Genomic DNA, 7,500 nt, shown 5'->3' with positions numbered 1-7,500 from the left:
TTTAAGTTATTGCTAAATTCAAAATTATTATGGTTAGCGTTATTCAGGTGAACCCTATTCATATGGAACAAGCCCACTACAGGGGCCACTGACTGGAAATTCAAGCTTGCAAAGAATATGGTGTTCTAAGGAGGTAAAGGGAAATACAGAAAGAAGAGATACCACTTATTAAGAAAGAAAAAATAGATGAATAAATTTGCCTATTAATAAATAGGTAAAATGGTATTCAAATGCAAGGAGAATAGTATTTGAAGTTCTGGACTTCCAATTGCAAGACTTCCTGTGGCAGGGAAAAAAGTTAATTATATCTTAGTTTAACCAGACCACTGAGCTGTAATTAACAGCTCTCCCAAGGCTGGCCGTAAGGATTACATATTTTTACGAGGCTAGGAACCAATTGGTTCCTTAGCAACCGGACCTACAGCTTATTGTGGGATCCGAACTACATCGAGAAATGAATTTTTCTATCACCAGAAATAAATTCCTCTGAATTAGCGTTAACAGAGCGGGGAATCGAACCCAGACACTGAGATCGGTAGTCGAGCACGTAACCTACTCGTCCAACAAGAAACTCCTCTAGTATGGAACATTTTGTACTTTCTACTTCTGTCAAGAAAAATACTGAAAATAATCCTGTCCTCCTTCTTCTCAGCTTCATCCTTAGTCGGGGTCGCTGTTTTTAATGATATTCATTATGTTCCTCGTTGGACGAGTGGTTTCCGCGCTCGGCTACCAATCCGGTGGTCCGAAGTTCGACTCTCGGGTCAGCCGACGCGTAATCAGAGGATCATGTTTCTGGTGATAGAAATTCATTTCTCGATGTGGTTCGGATCCCACAATAAGCTGTAGGTCCTTTTGCTAAGTAACCCATTGGTTCCTAGCCACGTAAAAATATCTCATCCTACGGGCCAGCTCAGTCATCTGGTTAAACTAAGATATATTTAAGAATGCCAATCCTTAGAGAACCCAGACATTGAAAAACAGATGAAAATCGCCGAGCGAATAAGCTCCTTTCCCTTTTACTGCTTATTTGTAAAAGTTACAATAAGGGAAACGTCTTATAAACGGGAGAAATTCTACTCTTGGAATTTGCCAGTGATTAATTAAGAGATCGATAAGAAAAGGCTTGAAAAATCATTCCTGATCATTAACGATTTAATATGAAAGTAAAAAGGGACTTACGGAGAACAAGTATAAACATAAAGGGAAAAGGTTTATTTATCTTATTAACCAAAGGATAGTTTTCTCGTTGGACGAGCCGGTTACTGCTTGACCACAGATCTCAGGGTCCAGGTTCGATTCCCCGTTCTGCCAACACGAAATTAGAGTATGTTTCTGGTGACAGAAATTCAATTCTCGATGTGGTTCGGATCCCACAATAAGCTGTAGGTCCCGTTGCTAAGTAACTAATTGGTCCTAGCCACGTAAAAATATATAATCCTCCGGGCCAGCCCTAGGAGAGCTGTTGATCAACTCAGTGGTCTGGTAAAGCTAAGATATACTTTAATTATCAACCAAAGGTTAGAAATTATGTCCCTTTTCATAGGAATTCGGGAGACTGCCAAAAGCAGCAGTTTTTCCTAGGACCAATAAACATTGTCAGTAGAGAAATGTGTTCAAATTTCGATAATGGTCACTTTACTCCGTTCTCTAGGAATACCATCGAAGTCAAACTGAAATCACGAAGACTCAAATCATTCATCAAAGGGAGAAAAATAAATAAATCTTCGAGTCAAGTGAAGATTCGTACTGCCATGTTCTCCATTCACCTTAACAGGTGACACACTGGGACCTAAGAGGTCATCCAGCGCTGAAATGGAAATTGACAATGCAAAGGTCTGAAAGGTGTAACAGTATGAAAACCTCAAAACAATTGCACGATGAATTAATTCTTAAGAGAGGGTGGAAAGTACGATGGAAGAAAGAGAATATGAAAGGAGGTACAGTAAAGGGAACAAAAGGGATTGCCGTGTTTGTTGGATGCCGGATTCAAATGCTTTACAAAAAAGGGTTGATCAATGAATGACTAAATCATGGGAAATAACTTTCATTTAGAGATTTTATCACTTAATTAACAGAGATCGGAGATTGGTTTTCCTTACTTCATATAATAGTACTTGACTGGATTTCTAACATGTGATTCTAATGACGTTCCAACTCAGCAGAGTAACTAACATGGTTCAGAGGTCAAAACCTCTATATTTATATCTGTATATATATATACGTGTATATATATATACATAATATATTTAATATATATGTGATATATTTAATATAAATTTAAAATTATATATATATACGTATATATATACTAAATATATACATATGTATATATATTATATATATATATATATATTATATATAATATATATATATATATATATATTGATAGATAGATAGATAGATAGATAGATAGATAGATAGATAGGTATGAAATGTGTGTGTATTAAGAAGAGAGAGAGAGAGAGAGAGAGAGCTACCACAATATACGACTAAATGCAAACTATCCTGGGTCAAGCACTTGACGCTTCCTATATATTCACTACTATCGTTGTCTCAGCACCCGATGTCTTTGGCGTCGCAAGCACTTGCCCCTTAACGTCTTACAACGTCTGTCCGTAAGCTTTATGTATCGCAAATATTAAACCTAAATGCAAGTACATGGAACAGAGTCAATGACTGTTTCTCTATTTACTTTCTTCATGAGAGAGAGAGAGAGAGTATCGTCTCCTTAAACATATTTACTATGTTTTTCAACTATTCAAAATGCTCCTTTAGTTTAGATATATTGTAAAATGGGACTAAGATGTAATAGGAGTACAACAGAAAAATTTGACGATTTACCTGATAGTTGAAGCCTTTGGTAGCTTTTAGTTTTATGTAAAAGAAAACTATTATACCGGCTTTGTCCGTCCGCCCTCAGATCTAAAAAAAAAAAAAACTACCAAGGCTAGAGGTCTGCAAATTGGTATTTTGATCATCCACCCTCCGATCATCATTCATACCAAATTGCAACCATCTAGCCTCAGTAGTTTTTATTAGATTTAAGGTTAAAGTCAGCCATGGATCGTGTATCTGGCAGCGCTTCCCGGAGCCATGGGTCGCAACGTCACCCCACCGCATCTGGTGAGCAACTGGAGAGCTGCAGCTCATCATAGCTGATGGTTTTAAATATAGCATTAAACGCTGTACGCAGAAATCTGGATTGGGCCGAAGAAACTTCGGTGCATTTTTAACTTTTTAAAATTTTTTACATGATTATTATGAAGTAGTAATATTAATATGAATGTATAATTATTTACAGGTATAAAGAGATTGTATGATAACGAAGTTTACGTGTTGATGTCTGCTGTCATGTACTGAGTGGTTATTAGAAGTATTTGGTTAATCTATTGAGTTTTGCAATATGGGAAGGATAATAAGAAATGGATGAGTGAACTAAATGAAATAGCAATAAGTTTGGATAAGAGGTGATAAATATTGGAGGATTACCAGATGTTTCAGAATGGAAGAGTCAGCTAAAGGGAGAATTATTTGGATCTTGGCTAATCAGACGGCTGCATGATATAGAACTTGTTTTCCGCTTCGGTACACTTACTTCTCAACCAGCCCTTTAACCTACTTACTGTTAAAATATGGCAATCTCTGACTATTTTCAGAAGTTAAAGGTTGAATTTGGATATCTCTCAATTATCTCGGACATGAGACCTATTGTAAATTTGAATGGCAGAGAAGTGGACAACATTCTGATAGTGACTGATTTGTTTATGATGATTGGAACAAATCTGTGTAGCAAAGACATGGAAGAAAACCAGACAGCCTTATAATAGAAAATAGTACACAGATGGATGGATAAGTTCAACGCAGTTTTCAATCCTGAGCATGTAATTTTTTCTTCGAAGCAGACTTTGCAATTTGAACAACATGATCTCATCAAGTTTTCATTTTGAACATTAAAATCGTTAAGAAATTCGCAAGATATTCTCTTACATTTTCGTCAAACTGAATGGGATGAACTGGACAGCAGAAGAAATCGAGAAAATGACAGTAAATGCGTTTCTAAGATAACGTATTAACTAAATTATGGCATCTATATTCAGATATGACCTGATGATACTCTTGTAGTACTCTTGTAAATGTTAGGGCACATTCACTATGCAGGTATGCTGGCGATAATTGACAATTAAAATTTTTTGTACAGAACTGAGAATTCCTGTAGGTTTTTTTGTGGACGATCAGCCACTGCAACATATTTTTCATTCCTTAGTTGAAGCGAATGTCAAATGTACTGCATCATGCTTTTACTGATTAATTGGGAATGATTATTATTTTCTCACACACACACACACACACACACACACACACACACACACACACACACATATATATATATATATATATATATATAGATATATATATATACATACTATACACACATATATATATACTTACACACATATATGTATACATATTTAATTTGCTTTTCAATAGACTATTGTCGCTTGAACTATTTCAGAGAGATATTAACTGCTATCTCAAAAGTTCTAAGAGCTAAAGACGAACACTCTTGGTCAAATCGATGCATTACTGTTCAAAATCATATCGAAAACTGTAGAAAGAGATTAGTAGGACTTGATTATGTCCACAATAGAGTAACAAGAACCAAATGGAGAGAGTCACATTAGCCCCAAAATCAGTAATCCTCCGAATGCGGTTTTCAGAGACTTTTTCTGGCATTTAAAAATCTTTTAAGCCTCTCCCTTTCATTTTTTTGTTTTCTTTCAGTCCGGGTACTGGGTTGTCCGGGTATTGCCGCATTGGCCTTTTGCATCAGAGGGAGAAAAAAAATCAGATATGTCAAAGTAAATCGTTAACAATTCATTCTTATCTCTTTTCACAAGCATCATCAAAGTCAAATGCCATAGAATTACGACAGATTTGGAACATTAATTAAAGAATATTTCAAAATATCTCATTTGCATGGAATAGTGGTCCCTCAAAATTTAATACAACATTTTTTTCTTAGTTGATCAAGAACCTCCACATGAACGTAAGTTGGCTACGTACAAAATTAAAAATTTTTGTCCTTTTCATTTCTTCCATCTTGCAGCTCAGGCATTGTTTTGTCCGCCTCATTATGAGTTTTTCATTATAGAGACTAAAATCATATACAGCATGTTAAAATGATTCGGAGACACTAATTCTTATCTCTTCTAACCCCACCTCATCGGAGTCAAATGCCACAGAATTACGACAGATCTGGAACATTAATTACAGAATAATTCAAAACTTCTGTAGAGAGACATAAAAGTCCTTCGGAATTAATCATAAAAGTTTGTTCTTGGATCAAGAATACTCTTATGAATGTGAGTGAGCTCAGTTACGTACAAAACATGTCTGGGAAAAACTAGGTATACCTTTGCATTTCCCAGAACTCACTCTGGATTATTGGACCAACCAAATTCTGTTTTTACTTTAACGTTGACGGAAGGAAGGAATGTTTGTTTTAACTTATGTTACAGGGAATATGTGAAATCAGGGATTCCACGAAATTCCTAGGGAAAATGTGAAATGAACAATTCGCTTAGGAACATTTGAACCCCGAGGGCTAGTACTAAACATGGTGAAACAGTGATTCATCTCTACACTGTTTCGCCGTGTTTAGTACTAGCCCCTGGGGAGTCAAATGTATTCCTCCCTGTTTAGTACTAGTCCTTGGGGGATCAAATGTCCCTAAGTACATTTGATCCCAAAGGGGCTAGTACTAAACACGGCGAAACACATTTGACCCCCAAGGGACTAGTACCAAAGACGGCAAAACAGTGTAGATGAAACACTGGTTCATAATGTTTAGTACTAGCTCTCTGGGATCAAATGTCCCTAAGCGAATTGGCTATTTCCTATACAGCGCCCTAGGGATTTCGTGAAATCCCTGGATTTCACATATTTCTTGTAACATATACTATATCCTTTGTTTATCTTTCAACCTAATTTGGAGCCTGTTTAGCGTAGCGCTCAAAGAGCAGCTCTGAGACAGGAAAATTATGAACTTCCTTCGAAAATAGTTAATTGAAATAAAATATTTAATTAGAATAATCAAAGGTTATTGTCAAAATACAGAGATAGCCTCGAAGCTGCTGGTGACCAAACTTAGAAGAAATCGATTCATATCGTAACAAATCCTTCCAGGAAATGACTTATAGAATAGGGTACGAGACTGGTTCTTGAAATTGTCTGCTTCCTCCTCACTGATCTTATTAGTATTCAAGAGGATTACGACACGTTATTAATAGACCCTTGCCATTATAACCTTTCCGCATCGGTAATGTTGATGCAAGAGCTATGCTCTGGCCAAAGGAATCTGAAACAACGAAATAGATTTCGAGGTATCGCTTTTAACTCTCGGTTCTCGTGTTCTGTGTCAGACTTTGTCTTGAGAGAGAGAGAGAGAGAGAGAGAGAGAGAGAGAGAGAGAGAGAGAGAGAGAGAGAGAGAGAGAGAGAGAGAGAGAGAGAGAAAGTTTTCTAATCAAAAATGTTTGGCAGATGCTAGCAGCTTATCAGAGATTTTCTTACAGGGAGAAAGCCAACACAGACAGACAGACATACACAGAAAACCTGACTGGCGTGAGTTGGTGTCATCTTTGGAACGAGTAAAATAAGATATTGTTTGATGTTTATCATGTATACTGCATTGCACTGCTAATTCTTTTATTCACTGACCTGTTTTAATAAGGGCAAAAATGATGGCTTAGAAATATTATCTAGATCATGAAGACTTTTGCTAAATTGCGCCAAAAATTCTTTAGTCTTAGGTTCATGTTAGAAGCTTCTTGCACAATACAGGTGCAAATATCCACTGACCGCTAAAATAATTCGTCAAAAGGTTTTCCACTACCACACACGGGACACTTTGAGTGGACGGGACTGGGCCGCATTTTCCCGAGATGTAGCCCTGAAAAATTCGGGACGCATTATCTCAAAAACTAACCATAGGATTATCTTGAAAATAATCTCATTATGATTCCCACACCTAAGATTCACTGGATAGGTGAACGTAACCTAACCTAACTTAACATAACCATAGCAGAAAAAAAACCGGTATTGGTGCAATACTAGCATACATCTCTGGGATTTGTGACTGGGCCATTAAGTGGCCAACCAATAAAATAAACAAAAATGGAACACACGTTTGTATGAAAGACCACAGACGGCCACTAACAGTGGACGAAACTAAAATAGCGGATACAAAGGGGCTGCCATGTCTGTTTCTTACCCACACCACTGTACAAGGTAGTGGCCAACCACCTTTCACTAAAAGTGTTCCGCGTGCGGCCAACCTAGTATGTCTCGAGTGTCTGTGGAATATGGTTGGAGGTTGTTAGGAGATAGGCAGTGCAGTGAAGCTTACAACCTAACATGTTATGAAGAAAATGAAAGTAGATAAATATGAAACCTTCTTAAGACACATCCTGTCCCACCCTAAAAGGGGAAAATGGTA

At 36.9% G+C, this 7,500-nt stretch overlaps 1 protein-coding gene across 1 annotated transcript in view; it reads left to right on the top strand.

Annotated features, from left to right (window-relative positions):
- The window catches only part of LOC135202749 (uncharacterized), a 116,807-nt gene that overhangs the window by 17,273 nt on the left and 92,034 nt on the right, over nt 1-7,500 (top strand). The gene's annotated exons all lie outside the window — the stretch shown is intronic.

This window comes from Macrobrachium nipponense, chromosome 33 (assembly GCF_015104395.2).
Source record: "Macrobrachium nipponense isolate FS-2020 chromosome 33, ASM1510439v2, whole genome shotgun sequence".
In the NCBI taxonomy this organism is placed as follows: Eukaryota; Metazoa; Arthropoda; class Malacostraca; order Decapoda; family Palaemonidae; genus Macrobrachium; species Macrobrachium nipponense.
The sequence above is the reverse complement of the archived record's forward strand: the minus strand, read 5'-3'. Positions and strand labels throughout refer to the sequence as shown.